Below are 18,225 nucleotides of genomic sequence, written 5' to 3' on the forward strand. Positions count from 1 at the left end.
AGTACTATCTACATCCTCTTTGACTCTGGGGCTTTAAAGAATGAATCTAAAGTTGATTGGGCCAGGTTGTGTGCTGGGTTCTCTAATAACAAAAATAAACAACTAATATTTATTGTGACCTTACTGAGTACCATATGCCAGTCATTGTCATAAGTGCTTCACAGCATCTACACAAACACCTTATAAACTATACTGTTAAGTCAAGTTTGCCCATGCGTAAGATGAGAAACAGAACAATAATGTCCCCTGTATAGAACATACACTGGGGCTGGAGAGATGGCTCAGAGGTTAAGAGCACCGGCTACTGTTCCACAGGCCCTGAGTTCAATTCCCAGCAACCACATGGTGCCCTGAGTTCAATTCCCAGCAACCACATGGTGGCTCACAACCATCTAGGATGAAATCTGGTGCCCTCTTCTGGCGTGTAGGCATATATTCCGGAACACTGCATACATAATAAATAAATTAAAAAAAAAAAAGAACATACACTCAGGAAGTCACTCAGCAGTTAGAGTTAGTTGTCTGCCTCAAGAGTTGTCTGTCTCATCCTTCTAAACAACACTTGCTCTTTGTGAACACACTTTAAAAACTGAAAAGCACCATAATAAAGTTAGAATTAGCATCCAAGATGTAAATAGCATCCACATGATGTTTGCTGGCATCTGGTCAGCTTCCTAATCTGCAATGGTCTTTTCCCCTCGTGTGATGCTTCTCCCTTGGAAATGACACTTAGAAATAAAAAATTTACAAAACACTTACTTATCACACCACATTCACAATGTCTAGGGAGAGAGGACTATCTATATGTCAGGATTTGTTGTCATTATACAACCAGGGATCAATGGAGAGAAAAGAATTCATTTGAGGTGTTTCATGCGGGGAGGGGATTAACTTCACAAAGGTGGTACTTAGCAAACTCATTGGCTGTACAGGAGCAATGAAATTAAGGAGTGCCACTAGTCAGGGCTTCAAGGCACATCCAGAGTGCAAAGCAGAGGCTGAGACTCTGTTTCTGTCACAAAGCTGGACAACTCATGTCTCAGACCCCATTTCACTCTATCATTGCAACCATCTGCCTCCTCTCTGATTTTTCAAGTCTCATACTAGCCTATATAATTAGCCAAACCCAACTCTCATGGAGAAATCTAGGTAAGAGAACATTAAATAAATATCTTTATTTGGCTTTCTTATCTCTCCAAATATAGAGGGGAAATCTAAGTTGAGGCACATAGAATACTCTTGCTACTTAATACACATACATATTCATTGTACACAAAATTTAAAAAAGTATAGAAATAACACATCTAACTGGACAGTGGTGATGCACATCTTTAATCCCAGCACTCAGGAGGCAGAAGCAGGCAGATCTGTGAGTTGAAGGCCAGCCTTGTCTATAGAGTGAGTTCCAGGACAGCCAAGGCTACACAAAGAAACCCTGTCTTGAAAAATCAAAAAAAAAAAAGGAAAGAAAGAAAGAAACAACACATTCACACAAAGCAATGTCATTATCTTTCCTACAAACTAAGAAAACACTCCTAAAACAAAAGATAAATGGTTCCATTGTATTGTACGATTACTTAATGTAGCCATGTCTTTGGGATAGTCATTCCTCTACTAGATCAGGTACCATTCCATATCAATAACTTACAAGCTAAGAAAAAATCATAAAGCCAAGCTTTATGAACTTTTACTTGACATCCATAAAATATAGACAAAAGGAAGACAGGAAAAGATGAAGAGAGGGAGAACAGAACTACAATATTCTGTGATTGCTCATAAGACTAATTGGTATGTCTAATTTCTTTCCTCTATTTGCTTTCTAGCCAGGATACCAAGATTCTTTGTCTAGTTCAGTGATTCTCAACTTCCCTAATGCTGTAACTCTTTAATACAGTTCCCCATGTTGTGGTGACCCCCCAACACACCCACACCATAAAATTATTTCCATTGCTATTTCATAACTGTAATTTGGCTACAGTTATGAATCTTAAATGACTGGGTTTTCCAATGGTCTTAGGTGACCCCTGTGAAAGGATTGGTCAACCCCCAAAGGGGTCAGGATCCGCAGGCTGAGAATCTTTCCTTCTGGTAAGTCTAGATCCCCAGTGGTCTTACCTGAATATCTCACTGTCAGGAGATGTCCTGAGGATCCTGTGGATTAAAAAACATAGTCCCTCTGGTCTCCTTGTTTAAATACAACATTTGATAAAAATTTCCACTAGATAATCACATAAGTCATTCAGCCAATTAAGTAGGATCTATGGTTGCAAAGTTTCCTGGCATAAAGAATGTCAAATGGCCAGGTGACAGTCTCAATTCTCAATGTGTCAAAAACCAATGTCTCATCCTTGGAGAAGCAACTCTCCCATTGGGAACCAAGACTTTCTAACCAGAAGAGCTCAAAGTTCTGGTTATGGAAAGAAACACTTAGAGAGTGGTTTGTTATGCATAATCATAAGAGGAGATACTGCAGACTGCAGCTCTTAATTCCAGACTCTTACCAATCCTGACCTTGGGGAAGCAATGTTGTATGATGGTCACTAGTTCAAAGTATTATGATGATTTCCTTGGTGAGAAGTGCTGTTACTTGAAGTATTGCAAATACAAACAGATAGCTAATCCAGTAAGTGGGAGAGCCAGCAGAAATATGGCTTTGAAAATAAATCCATGAAAAAGTAAGTTTCTATTAAACTGAAAATAAATTGCTGCCTTTCCAGTGGATGTGATCCAATTTCTGCTGCCAGGTGCCTGGTTGGTCCCTCCAAAGAACTCAACTACATTAGGGGAACTCACTGTTGGTCTTGGTTGAGGGAACATTGAGCGATGGAGCATTGACTATGAACCTATCAGCTGTTTTTAGTTTTAGGAGTCTCATTTATGGATGATTCTCAACCTTGTTCACACCTTTGTAAGAAAGAGCAGTCTAACCTTGAAAGGTAGGGAATTCAAACAGCAAGTAGATTTTTGGAACTTTTACAATTTACTTGAAATAGGTCTAGTGAAAATGGGCAGGGTAGCATTGTGTTCATCTCTGGGGTTAGTTTTGTAGTTCATTCAGTATTTTAAATCCTATGACTAGAAGGAGTCATAGAAATGAATGATTGCCATTACAGAAGAGTTTCTTTTTTTAAATTTATTTATTTATTATGTATACAATGTTCTGCCTGCATATATCCCTTCAGGCCAGAAGAGGGAGCCAGATCTCATTACAGATGATTGTGAGCTACCATGTGGTTGCTGGGAATTGAACTCAGGACCTCTGGAAGAACAGCTGGTGCTCTTAACCTCTGAGCCATCTCTCCAGCCTCGAGTTTCTTTTTTGTTGTTGTTGTTGTTTATTGTTTTTTTGGTTTTTCGAGACAGGGTTTCTTTGTGTAGCTTTGCGCCTTTTCTTGAACTCACTCTGTAGCCCAGGCTGGCCTCGAACTCATAGAGATCCACCTGCCTCTGCCTCCCGAGTGCTGGGATTGAAGGCGTGTGCCACCACCGCCCGGCTATAGAAGTTTCTTTATCAATTATGTCAAGAAGGTCATGAAAATGGCTCAGTGGCTAAGAGTATATACTGTTCTTACAGAGGACCTTAGTTCAGTTCCCTACACTCACAATCATGGAGTTCACAACTGCCTTTAATTCTAGTTCCAGAGGAACCAGTGCCTTGGGCCTGCATGGCACCTGAACTTCTACCTACACACCACATTTTTTAAATGGTCATGAGGACTGTGCATTTGACTTATTCACTATGAGAAGAGGGAAAACTTGAAAAGAACATTGCCACAGAATTTTTTTCAGAAGAAAAATTGGAAAATCCAAATCATAAACTGTAGCATGAATCTTAAAAAGTTCTTATTAATAAAATCAAACCTGAGGCCAGTTTTTGGGGTGAACACTGGAAGATCAGAGAGACAGAACAAGCCACAGCTAACCTCACCTGGCCAACTTCTCAGCTTGTTCCCTCAGACTGGAGGTCTTGTTCCCTCAGACTGGAGGCCTCTGAGTCCTCATCCCAATGGCTCTCAGCTGAACTATGCTGCTAGAAGCCTGAAAGCTTAACCAGCCAAATGCTTAACCAGCCAAATGCTTCTAGTTTCTGGTCCTCACGCCTTATATATCTTTCTGCCTTCTACCATCACTCCCTGGGATTAAAGGCTCACTCCCTGGGATTGAAGGCATGTGTCACCATGCCTGGCTCTTTCCAATGTGGCCTTGAACTCACAGAGATCCCAGATGGATTTCTCCCTCTGGAATGCTAGGATTAAAGGCATGAGTGCCAACATTTTCTAGCCTCTGTATCTAGTGGCTGTTCTGTTCTCTGACCACAGATAAATTTATTATGGTGCACAATATTTTGGAGAATACAATGCCACCACAATAAACAGACTTGGGGAAAGAGTTACATGTTCTGTATAAAGGCCAATAATAAGGTTGGAAAGCCTGTGCCTTTCTATATCTCCTACTTCTTGCTCATCTTTTATTTGAGTAAATCTATGAAGGATGTGGCTTAAAAGCCTAAAGTGCTAGGATATATGTTTAGATAGACTAATCCACTCTTTCCTATGTAAACATCTACAAAGTGCTTCTTTGTAAATGAAGGCCATTTCCAAATATCCATCTTAAGTTTGAAACTTGGCTTTTTCTTATTTTGTTTTTATTAAAATTTTATTGCAAATTATACTGTTTCTCATGTCTCATGAGAAAGTTCTAACATCATAATTATTATTTATATACTTAAAAATTATAAGAAATTGTCCCAAATCTAGATCAAATACATCTCAACACATTCTATGAAGTCACTATTACTGTGATACCAAGATCAGAAAAAGGTTGTGAAAAGGAAATGAAAACTACAACCCAATATGGCTCATGAATATATACACAAAATTCCTAAGCAAAGTAGAAACAGAACTAAAAATAAATACATAAAAATAATTGTATACCATGATCAAGTGGGCTTTATCAAGAAAAGGATGATTTGTTCAGTAATTAAATACTAATAAACACAATTTTCTAGGCTGATAGGCAAAAATTGAAAATCCATGTCCTAATCTTAATAAGTGAAAAACAAGCATCTGACAGAATCTAACACACATTCAGGACAAAAACTCTCAGTGAACAAAGAACAGAGGGAGAACACCCTTAACTTGTTAAAGCATGTCTACAAAGACCTATGGCTAACACTACACTTCATGAAAAACTGGACACCTTTAATTCCAGTCAGGAGGCAGAGGCAAGAGAATCTCTGTGAGTTTGAGGCCAGCCTAGTCTACATAGTGAGTTCCAGGCCAGACACTGATATAGTGAGACCCTGTCTCAAAAAAAAAAAACACAACACACACACACACACACACACACACACACACACACACACGGGTGGGGAAATCATGTGGTGGTATTGTGTTCCCCAAAATATTGTGTACTCTAATAAATTTATCTGGGGTCAGAGAACAGACAGCCACTAGATACAAAGGCTAGAAAATGGTGGCACTCACACCTTTAATCCTAGCATTCCAGAGATAGAAATCCCTCTGGATCTCTGTGAGTTCAAGGACACATTGGAAATAGCCAAGCATGGTGACACACGCCTTTAATCCCAGAAAGCCAGCCTTTAATCCCAGGGAGTGGTGGTAGAAAGCAGAAAGATATATAAGGCGTGAGGATCAGAAACTAGAGGCTTTTGGCTGGTTAAGCATGTGGCTGGTTAAGCTTCAGGCTTTCCAGCAGCAGTTCAGCTGAGAGCCATTGGGATGAGGACACAGAAGCTTCCAGTCTGAGGAAACAAGACCAGCTGAGGATCCGGCGAGGTGAGATAGCTGTGGCTTGTTCTGTCTCTCTGATCAACCAGCATGGACCCCAATAACTTGCCTCAGGTTTGATTTTATTAATAAGAACTTTTAAGATTCCTGCTACAAAATCACTTGGTTATTAAGAGCACTTGCTACTCTTGCAGAGGACTAGGGTTCAATTCCCAGCACCCACATAATAGCTCACAAACATCTGTATCTCTAGTTCCAGAGGATCTGATGCTCTCTTCTGATTTTGCATGGTATTAAGCACTCATGTGGTACACAAACATATATGCAGGGAAAATACTCATATGCATAAAAATAAATAAATCTTTAAAAATTAAAAAAACAAGCAAGAAATGAATCCTAGACATAAAATATAAAGCTATAAAAATTTCAGAAGATAGCAGGAGAATATCTTTGGGACCTGGGACTTGATAAACTTTTAGACATATAATTATAAAAACAATAATAAACTGCACTTGATTGAAATTTAAACCTTTGCTCTAAAAAAAAACTGCACTGTTAAGAGTATAATAAAACATGCTACATACTGGGGGAAAAACTTTAAAATTATACAGTCTAACAAAAGCTATGAAGAGAGCCAGACAATAGTGGTCATGCTTATAATCACAGCATGTGGGAGGCTGAGACAGGAAAATTGGCATAAGTTCAAAGCGAATGAATGGCTATGGGCTACATAGTGAATACCAGGCCAACCTAGGCTACAAAATGAGACTGTCTCAAAATAAAATAAAAATGAAAAAGACCATTGGAGAAAGAGGTACTAAAACTCAACAGAAAAGAACAAACAAAACTCTAATAACCCAATTAGAAAATAAAGACATAAAGAAATATGTCACTAAAGAGAACATACAAATAAACACATGGAAATGAACATGGAAAATAAATACATGGAAAGATGTTTGACCTGACTATCTGTTAGTGAAGTGTATATTAAATCACAACCTACCAGAATAGCTAAAGTAAAAAATTCATCAGCATCACCACAATGATTTTCTTTTTTTTTTTCTAAAGATGTATTTATTATGTATACAGAGTTCTGCCTGGATGTTTGCCTGCAGGCCAGAAGAGGGCACAAAATCTCATTACTGATGGTTGTGAGCCACCATGTGGTTGCTGAGAATTGAACTCAGGACCTCTGGAAGATCAGCCAGTGCTCTTAAGCACTGAGCCATCTCTCCAGCCCCTCCCCCACAATGATTTTCTACCTGTAGAATAAGATCATCACAGCAGAAAAATACAAGTGAAAACATCTAGAAGTTCTTCTCACCAAAGTATAAATGATGGCCTTATTAAGCACTCCATTTTGGCCTCCATGTCTTGGCAAATGTGTCAATTTTGAGTTGAGAATCCAAAATTCTTTGACACTTTCCTCCACTGAGTGATGGGGGCGGGAGGGGGGGGGAGAGAAAGAGTCAGTATAACCTGAACAGGCTTTTGTCTGTTTCAACCATAGCATACTAAAAACATGATGCTATGAGACTTCCCAGGCTGAGTCACAAGAGGTGATGCAATTTTATTCTTCTAACACTCAGTTTTCAAACCTCAAACTACAAGTAAAAAATCAGACTACTATATGGTCATCCCATGATAACAAGTCCAAAGCACATGGAAAGTCCTACAAAGTGGGTGCTTCATTACTAGAACCCAGACTTCCAGCTACCCCAGTGCAGACAACAGACATGTTAAGGATGAAACTTACAGAAGATGATAGCTTATAACTATTCTATCACTGCTAATCCTCAAGTCATCTCAGGCAAGGCCTCAAATATGGATCAAGAGTAACCATTTCCATTGTACCCTGCCTGAATTTGTAGCATGAAGAACTCTTCAGCCCAATGAAATGGTTTCTTAATGTTTCTAAATTTTGTAATGGTTTCTTTTGCAGCAGTAGTAACCTAAACTAAGGACATAAATGTTTTCAGGTTGCTCTAAGTTGTGATATCTCAATCTTCCTCTTTCTTGTTTATAAATAGATGATACAGATACAAAATAGTCCTTTTGTATCTATAAGGAATTGATTCTAGAACCTACTCACATCCCCCTGTGTATTTAAACAATCTCTGGATCACTTATAATACCTAAAACAACATAAATATCATGTAAATAGTTGTTATACTATACTTTTTAAAGAATAATGACAAGAAAACAAGATCTATACATGGTCAGTAAAGACACAATATTGTCTCAATTATCTTTTAGTCTTCAGACGTGGAATCAATAGATAATGAAGGCCAACTCTATATATCATATTCAGTCTTCAAACCTGTCCTTTTTTGGATCCATGACCCAAATTCCACCTTTCTAATAAACTTCATTTTTGGTTAAGAGACCAGGTGCTGGGGAGCTGTCTCAGTGGGTGAGAGTGCTTGTTCTGCAAGCTCAAGGATCTGAGTGGAAATCCCCAGCACTCTTGTAAAAAGCCATACATGCTGTGGATATTGCTCTGTATAAATAAAATGCTGATTGGCCAGTAGCCAGGCAGGAAGTATAGGCAGGACAATAGAGAAGAGAATTCTGGGAAGTGGAAGGCTGAGGTGGAGAGACGCTGCCAGCCACGGCCATGAGAAGATGTTAAGATACCACTAAGCCACGAGCAATGTGGCAACTTATAGACTAATAGAAATGGGTTGATTTAAGATATAAGAACAGTTAGCAAGAAGCCTGCCACAGCCATACAGTTTATAAGTAATATAAGTCTCTGTGTGTTTACTTGGTTGGGTTTGAGCAGCTGCGGGACTGGTGGGTGAGAGAGATTTGTCTTGATGGTGGGCCAAGCAGGACTGGGGAAAACTCTAGCAACACACACATGCCTATGTGGGATGGCACAGAGATGGGTGACACCTGAGAAATTTCTGGCCAACCAGCTTAGTTGAAATGGTGTGCTTCTGATTCAGTGAGAGACCCTATCTCAAAGCAGTAAGGTAAAAAATGATAGAAGAAGATATCTGATGTTCTGTTCTGGTCTCTCCATGCATACTCATGAGTGAATGCACCCTCATACTTATATGCATGCACCACACATGAAAGAGCACAATGGAGCTTGAAAATTCCTATTGCCTAATGATCTCATAAAGCAATGAGTTAACCATGTTTCTGTGGTGATGTTGGTATTAACAGGCATATATCATGGCCAGAGGCATAGAAGTATAGCACAGATAATTACATACAATATATACTTGATAATAAAGGACTTATTGGATCATATATTTACTGTATTACACTCTTAACTGCTGAGGGATGTCTTTCTGTATGCTGTGAATAGGTGTTGCTCTGATTGGTTGATAAATAAAGCTGCATTGTCCTATGGCAGGGCAGGATGGAGTTAGGTGGGAAAAATCCAAGAGAGATAGGAGAGAAAAAAGGAGAGTGGGGAAGACACTACTAGCCTCTACCAGGAGAAGCAAGATGTGAAAATACTGGTAAGCCACAGCCATGTGGCAAAGTATAGATTTATAGAAATGGGTTAATTTAAGGTGTAAGAGCTAGCTAGTGAGAAGCCTGAGCTATCAGACCATATAGTTTAAAATTAATATAAGCCTCTGTATGTTTATTTGGGACCAAGTGGCTGCAGGATGCAGGTGGGAGAGATTTGTTCCAACCGGGCAGGCAGGAACAGAGAAATCTTCTAGCTACATTTGGCTGCCCAATATGTTGGCTTGACTTTCCACCTAAAACTTAAGAGAACTTAAAAAAAGATTCTAAAACGGAGTTTAAAACAGCTTCCTAGTGTGTCTCTCAGGCCAGCCATGGACTATGGACTTGAGCTACAGTATGGCAGATTTTCAGTGTGTGGGCTTGACCTGAAGCATGGTGGATTCCCAATATGATACACAGAGGCATCTCCAAGCTGCACAGTATGCTGTATGGTGGATTTAGCTTTTGCTAGTACAGAAAAAAAAAAGGTTTCTGGGCTACACGCTGCTGGATGGAGGCATGGACCCATTGCCTCCCAGAGTCAGGGGAGAGCATGGCTCCCAGAGGTGGAGGTGCATTACCTCTGCAATGTTGAAAAGCTGAAATGGGCAGAGTCAGCAGTCAAGGCTTCCGCTTCAGTACTAGCCACTGCAGTTTAAAGCAATAGATTCACAATAAGGCAGATTCAGATGAAATAAAACTTTAAATGGTCTACGATGTGTGTAAAAATGTACGTAGGCTTGGAAGAGAGAAGAAAACGAATATAGACAGTTACATAAAGAAATAGTTCTAAAAAATAAAGTCTTTATAGAGACAGTAAAGGTAATATAAAAAATAAGCCACGTAAAGATGGATATTACACAGAGAATCTGGATTGTGTCATCTTTGGGATTTTTAACTGCAGAAAGACATTTGATTGTAAAGGCTGCTGAGTTAAATCAATATATATATTTTAAAGGTACCTTGACTTGAAAATTTGTGTCTAAGGATATGTTACTTTGGAAAAGAGGTTCTGCTTTTGTTTCCTCACAAGATGAGAACCTATGGATTGCTTCTAAGCTATGATGGTTTGATCAAGGAAGACCCCCTGAGAGGTCTCCAGATGTCCCAACATCCAGATCAGCTTCAAGGCAACTGGCTCAGACAATGCAGCCTCATAGACTACTCCTGTCAGGACTTGACTGTAATTCTTTTTTTTTTTTTAAGATTTATTTATTTAGAAGATGGCATCAGATTTCATTACAGATGGTTGTGAGCCACCATATGGGTGCTGGGAACTGAACTCAGGACCTCTGAAAGAGCAGCCAGTGTTCTTAACCTCTGAGCCATCTCTCCAGCCCCTGACCATAATTTCTAATTTTCTCAGGATCCATACAAGAGTGACAGTGCCCCCAATGAGCAAGAACTGGTATGAGAAGCTACACCCAAATTCCCCAAATATTGTTTAAACATGTTTATTTTTATTGAAGTGGGGTTGATTATAAATGCAATCTCTTTCTAAAGAAGAAAAGGTGATAGTATTGATATGATAGAATAAAAGGATAGATTATTGAGCCTACTTTTAAAGAGCAACAACTTGTTTAAAATGTTTTATATTGCTATAGATTTTAGTTTCTTACAAATTTAAAGTTAATTTTGTTATACTGTATGTATATTTCTACTCTTGTTTAAGGTATTATGTTTGTGCAGCTCACTTGAAATTGTAGTGTATATTTAAGAAATACAGATTAATAGTCATCTATTATAGTCAAACTTGTAGTCATATTTGTTAAGTTTTCTAGGCATACATAGATATATTTCAGTTAGGTAGGTAATCTTCAAACCCTTCAAAGACCTACAGAATATGGCATTTAAAATATTTTAAAAACTTAGGCTTTCTTGATAGGGAGACATGTCTGCTCCTGTCAGCACCAATTTATTTCAAAGAGAAAGATGGGCATCAAAGACACTCTTTATGGAATTTATCTTCTTCTTGGCAAAAATAGCCATTTGGGCAAGAAACTGCTCTTGCCTGGACTACTTGAAAAAATGTTGTATAAACTGGACATGCAGAACCCATAGAAAGGTGACCACTAAACTTTGCAAGACAAGATGGTCCTTCAGGTTCCTGCTTCACAGAGGAGACTGCCAGACATTCTACAGGACACAAAGAAAAATAACTGAGAGACTAGGTCTATAGGCTGAAGATGGATGCCCCAGTGTTGCAGAGGAACTTTGGATGACTGTCCAGGCAGGCAGCTATCTCTGTCATTTCCAGAATTTTGGAAGTTGCTTACAATGCATTTCCTGTTTACTTAGGTAATATTATATCCTTCTGAGGTCTTTGATGTATTTGAAGACTAGATAGTTCTAATTATAATTTTCCTTGGTTATGATAAAAAATAAATTAGATATGAAACTTTAGACTCACAAATATAGGATAGAATATTTTCTTTAATTTTGCCAATACAAATAGACTAGATATTGTAACTGTAATTCTTGCTTGATAACTGTTTTGTTATATGTAATTTTACTATGTTAAAGTTAAAACCTTCATTTTTGATTAGACAGAAAATGGGAAGTGTTGTGGGATACCATTTTGTATACTGTGAATATATGTTGCTCTGATTCGTTGATAAATAAAACGCTGATTGTCCAGTAGCCAGGCAGGAAGTATAGCAGGGTGAGGAGTTGAGGAGAATTCTGGGAAGAGGAAGGGCTGAGTCAGGAGTCACCAGACAAAGAGAGAGCAAGATGTCAAGGCAGAACTGAGAAAAAGTAACAAGCCACGTGGCTAAACATAGTTAAAAAATATGGGTTAATTTAAGTGTAAGAGCTAGTCAGTAATAAGCCTGAGCTATTATATGGCCAAGCAGTTATAATTAATATGAGCTTCTGAATGATTATTTTATAAGTGGATCATGGGACTGCAGGGGCCTGGTGGGACCAGAGAAACTTTCCTACTACATTTAACATTATTTTAGAGTATATACATATTCATTTAAAAAGCTCACTATAGAATTCATACATCTTAGCTGGGCAGTAGTGGTACATGCCTTTAATCACAACACTCAGGAGGCAAAGGCAAGACAATCTCTGTGAGTTTGAGGCCAGCCTGGTCTATAGAGCGAGTTCTAGGTCAGCCAGGGCTACACAGAGAAACCCTGTCTTGAAAGACAAACAAAAAAATTTATTCATCTTGTGATTGCATCAGGAGACCACACTATAACTGACTATACTTCCTAGGTTTAGGCTTGTGTAAGTGCATTTTGTGAAGTTTGTCTAACAATTAAATCACCTAATGATGAATTTTTTAAGAAACTGTCCCATCAATAAGTAATGATACATGGCAGCATTTCTTACTAGTAAAGCCAGAAGCAGTCATTCATGTTCAGTGATGATTTTTCAAATAACTGTGGGAATATTGATTTGGAAACTGGCCAGATTGTGGTGAAGACAGTATGTTGAAATACAATCTGGGATGGGACTCTAATAGCCTGAAGTATATATTAGCAAAACACTTTCTTAAGTCAATGTTTATTGTCAACTGAACTCCACTGTCCCCTTCAGGTAAAGGTCTGGGATAATCAGAATGGCTGTCATCAAAAACATAGATGACAAAAAAATGCTAGTAATGACCTGGGGAAAGAGGAACCCTTATTTACCACTGGTAGGAATATAAACCAGTTTCACAACTATGGTGTAGCTAGAGTTTTCCTGCCTTGCCCACAGTCAGGACAAATCTTTGTCACCCGCCAGTCCCACAGCCACTCAGACCCAACCAAGTAAACACAGAGACTTATATTGCTTACAAACTGTATGGCCGTGGCAGGCTTCTTGCTAACTGTTCTTATAGCTTAAATTAATCCATTTTCATAAATCTATGCCTTGCCACATGGCTCGTGGTTTACCAGCATCTTTACATGCTGCTTGTCCTGGTGGTGGCTGGCAGTGACTCCTTCTGTCTTCCTGTTCTTTCTTTTCTCCTCTCTCCTTGTCCCACCTACTTCCTGCCTAGCCACTGGCCTATCAGTGTTTTATTTATTGACCAATCAGAGCAATTTGACATACAGACCATCCCACAGCACTGTGGAGATCAAAAAACTAAAACTAGAACTATCATATAATTCAACTATACCACTCTTGGGAATATAACTCAAAGAATCTAATTCATAGCTGGGTAGTGATGGTACAGGTCTTTAATACCAGCACTTGGGAGGCAGAGGCAGGCAGATCTCTGAGTTTGAGGCCAACCTGGTTTACACAGCAAGTTCCAGGAAAGCTAAGGCTACACAAAGAAATTCTATCTCGAAAAAAACAAAATAAATAAATAGAAAAAAAGAAAGAAAAGTATCTAAGCATACTCATGTTTATTGTAGCAATATTCATAAAAGTCAAGTTATAGAATCAGCCTATATGTCCACCAACAGATGAATAGATAAAGAAAAAGTGATACACACACACACACACACACACACACACACACACACACACACACATGCTCAATGGAATTTTACCCAGCCATATGGAATAATGAAATGGAACTGAGGTATTTGCAGAAAAATCAATACAACTGGAGAGCATCATGAGAAATTAGGAATTAGACACCTTTGTTGGCACACAGACAAGGAGAGGAGCCATGGCTAGGCAATAAAGGTGCAGAATTTCCAAAATGGCCTATTTTCTTCCTCACCTTCCTGACTTGAGACAAAGGCCTGGCAGTTTAAAACAAATGCCTTGTAAGCTTTTGTCTCCCACCAGCAGGCCCCCTGCTGATGGACTGGTTCAACAAGTTCAAGACCTGACCAGGTTATGTTACACAACAGTTGTGGGCCAATGAGCCATCCTATATTTCTTCAAACTGACCAACCCTAAGTTAGGGAAGGAACACTCTTCAGAGATTTTAAAAGTAAATTATAAAAAGTAAATAAAATATAGAACTTAAAAATTTGTTAAAAGCTGAACATGGTCATTCACTGCTAGTACTTGAAACTGAGGTAAGAGAAGGTTTGTCTCAATAGTCCCCCTTATATTTTCATGCCATGTAAAGTGAGTTCCAGGACAAACAGGGATACACACAGAGAAACTCTGTCTTGAAAAACAAAACAAAACAAAAAATAAAACAAAACAAAAACAAAAAAGAAAAAATATGTAGCAGGAATCTTAAAAGTTCTTATTAATAAAATCAAACCCAAGGCCAGTTATTGGGGTCAATGCTGGTAGATCAGAGAGACAGAACAAGCCACAGCTATCTCACCTCGCCGGATCCTCAGCTGGTCTTGTTTCCTCAGACTGGATGCTTCTGTGTCTTCATCCCAAATGGCTCTCAGCTGAACTGCTGCTGGAAAGCCTGAAGCTTAACCAGCTAAAAGCTTAACCAGCCAAATGCCACTAGTTTCTGGTCTCCACGCCTTATATATCTTCCTGTTTTTGCCATCACTCCCTGGGATTAAAGGCTCACTTTTTGGGATTAAAGGCGTGTGTCACCATGCCTGGCTGTTTCCAATGTGTCCTTGAACTCACAGAGATCCAGAGGGATTTCTACCTCTGGAATGCCAGGATTAAAGGTGTGAGTGCCACCATTTTCTAGCCTTTGTATCTAGTGGCTGTTCTGTCTCTGACCCCAGAGAAGTTTATTAGGGTGCACAATATTTTGGGGAATACATACCACCACAAAAATATCTGTGCACAGAGAACATTTATATAATTGAAATGTCAAGGTTTTTGACCAACAGGAGTAAAAAGATAATTTTAAGTCAGCTAACATATTATTGTAATATAGATGCTAAAGTTGAGGAGATGCTTAGAGGAAGAAGCCTATCGTACAGATTTTATGTTTGAAGCAAAGTGTCACTGAATAGTCAAGGCTGATCTCAAACTTGAAACCCATTATTTTGTATGCTAACTAAATTATAAAAATAAATAAAATACAGAACTTAAAAATTTGTTAAAGACTGAACATGGCCATGCACTGCTAGTACTTAGAAACTGAGGTAGAAGGATTGCTTCAAGTTTGAGATCAGCCTTGACTACTCAATGACACTTTGTTTCAAACATAAAATCTAGACTACACACAAGATAAAATGTGGTATTTGTTTATAAAACTCAGTGAATTCTTACTATTGTTTTCAAACACAAGTTTTTCTCCTGCAGCTTCTAGCTCGCTAAATTGATCCTGGGGCAAGGCAGGGTTAACTCTTTTGCTACAGATGGAAACTGTGGCTGAGATTGTCTGCCTGAAGGGAATGACCTTTCTCTTCCTTGCTCCATCACTCACTCACTCAAGAAAGGAGCTACCATCAGTTAGATGGAGGCTCAATAGGAGTTAGGGAACCTTCTGACTCCCAATCCTCGAAGTTGCCCTTAATTTCTTGTAGAGAATCAACAGAATTCATTGAATTTTATAATTTGGAATAGTGATAGATCAAAATATAAGCAATTCTTGAAATCATGTGCAACTCATAAAGTCTAGGGTTATTGATTGGATTTGTTTTCTCTTCCAGTTGAAGAATTAAAAGGCAGGAAAATTCTGAAGCACCACAGATGGCAGTGGAAAAATCTCATGCACCACAGACAGAAACAGCAATTGAAGAAAGGCGTTTATTGGGCATGAGGAAACATACATATGTAGCAGATGCACAAAGGACACAGAGAAAAAGACCCTCTGTAAAGTGGGGTGGAGATCAGGAAATGGAAAAGTCCAGTCTCTTTTCCAGGGCTGACGTTTTTTAAAGCCTCTGAAGACTTTTCCTTGCCTGATTTAGGTAGGGTTGGTTTGAAGAAATATAGGATGGTTGATTGGCCTGTAACTGTTATGAGGCATGTCCTCATCTGGCCTTGAATTTGTTGAGTCAGTCCATCAGCAAGGAGACTGCTTCTGGGAGACAAAAACCTACAAAGCCTTTGTTTCAGGAAGGTGAGGAAGAAGCTGGCCATCTCAGAAATTCACCACCTTTATTACCTAGCCGTGGCCCCTCTCTAAATCAGTGTGCCTACCAGGGAGTCTAACTCCCAGTTTTTCACAACCATAACCACGATGCCATTTTTAGAACATTTCTGTAATTTAAAAACACCCTAAGTAGAACTAAATATGGTGGCATATGCCTTTGAAGTCAGAGGCAGGCAGATTTCTGAGTTCAAGGGTAGCCTGATCTACAAACCAAGCTCCAGGCTATTTCAGGGCTACACACTAAGACCCTATAACAAACAAACAAACAAACAACAACAACACACACACTGTATTTCATTCCTTTTTATGGCTGAATACTGTTGCAATGTATAGATAAACCTCATTTCATTCATGTACTGATAAAAATTTGAGCTGTTTCCAAATTTTGGCTGTTGTGAATACTTCTATGAACATCTTTTGTGGGGAAATCCAGTTTGGTTCTATTTTGTAAGCCTGAGAATCTTCTAGGAGTTAGGTATATAGGAGTGAACTAAATAGATAAAAATCTCCCTGCATTCATAAAGCTAACATTCTGTGTAAGGACAGCTAATAAACAGCAGAAGGAAGAAGTATAAAAGCCCCAAGATGGGGGAGTACCTCTGAAACAGCCAAAGGACATTGTTGCCAGAGTTGGGGTCGAAGCCTGTGTCCCAACAAGGTAAGTTTTGCCACCCATCCTTCAGAAGCCAACGAAAACAGCCAAATTAACAGGGAAAAGTAGAAAAATATTTATTCAATATGGCCACATTGGGAAGAGGGACAAAGAGACTCAGTGACTCCTTCTACAGTCCATTTCTGTTTCCTGAGGTGAGATTTAAGTTTAAACAGGGTGCCAGGGGATATGTACATCTAAGCAGTCCCAGTAAAGGTGTGATCCCTGCCTATCAGTTACCTATTACTGTGTAGAATTTAGTTTCATTCTTTAAGGGGGTCTGACAAATTGTCAGGACTGTGTGAAATCTCTTTCTGGAAGAAAAGTTTTACCTCTGGCTAGCCCAGGTTTTAAGTTTTCTCTTCTCTCAGCATGAGATTCCCGGAAGAATTCCACTTTCTTGGGTCCATTGTTGCAATGGCCTCACTGCCAAAGTAAGGGCAACAAGTGTCTGTTTAGAGTATCTTCACTCCTGCCAAGCCGGTTACAGCATCATGGCAGGAAGGGGAGAATAAGACCAAGTGGAAAGACAGGAACTCAGAAGAGAACTATTTGCACAACCCTTGCAAGGATTCTGGCTTTTGCTCTTAGTGAGACGGTTTATGAGTTTCCTAGTATATATTAAGTTACTTAAACCCTAGAAATTTAGTCTTTCACAGCACTGAAGACTAGAAATCTGAAAGTACTCAATCTTTGCCTGTTTTATTATTGTTGTTGCAGAGAAGGAGTGAAACAAGGTCTCACTGTGCCCCTAGTCAAGCTTCAAGCTCACATTCTCCTGTTCAGCCTTCTTTCTTCTGTGATGACAGCTGTGCCAGTCAAGTTTGCATTCATTTTCACATGGGATTTTCCTCCTGTCTGTGTATCTTTCCTCTTACAAAGACACTTGCTATTGGTTTTCAGGCCCACCCACTTAATACTGGATGACCTTATCTCAGGATTCTTATTTTCACCAGGCAAGGTGGTACACATCTGTAATCCCAGTAATAGGGAGACTAAGGGAACATTTTGGTGTGAGTTCAAGGCCATCCCTGTCTCAACCCTATCTTCTTAAAACAAACAAAAACAAAAAACTCCAAATCCTTATTTTCATTATATTTGCATATACCCCTTTTCAAATGAGGTCGCATTCAGGGTGGTCTGGAGGTTAGATTGTAGACATAGCTTCACTCTTTTTTTTTTTTTTTCTCGAGACAAGGTTTCTCTGTATGGTCCTGGCAATCCTGGAATTCACTCTATATATCAGGCTAGACAATGCTGGCCTGAAACTCAGAGATCTGCCTGCCTCTGCCTCTCCAGTGCTGGGATTAAAGACATGGGTCACCACCACTCAGCTTGGAGGGATCATTCTTTAACTCACTATAGAACCCTTAAAGGATTATTTATTTATTTATTTATTTATTTATTTATTTATTTATTTATAT

This window comes from Peromyscus leucopus, chromosome X (assembly GCF_004664715.2).
Source record: "Peromyscus leucopus breed LL Stock chromosome X, UCI_PerLeu_2.1, whole genome shotgun sequence".
NCBI lineage: Eukaryota > Metazoa > Chordata > Mammalia > Rodentia > Cricetidae > Peromyscus > Peromyscus leucopus.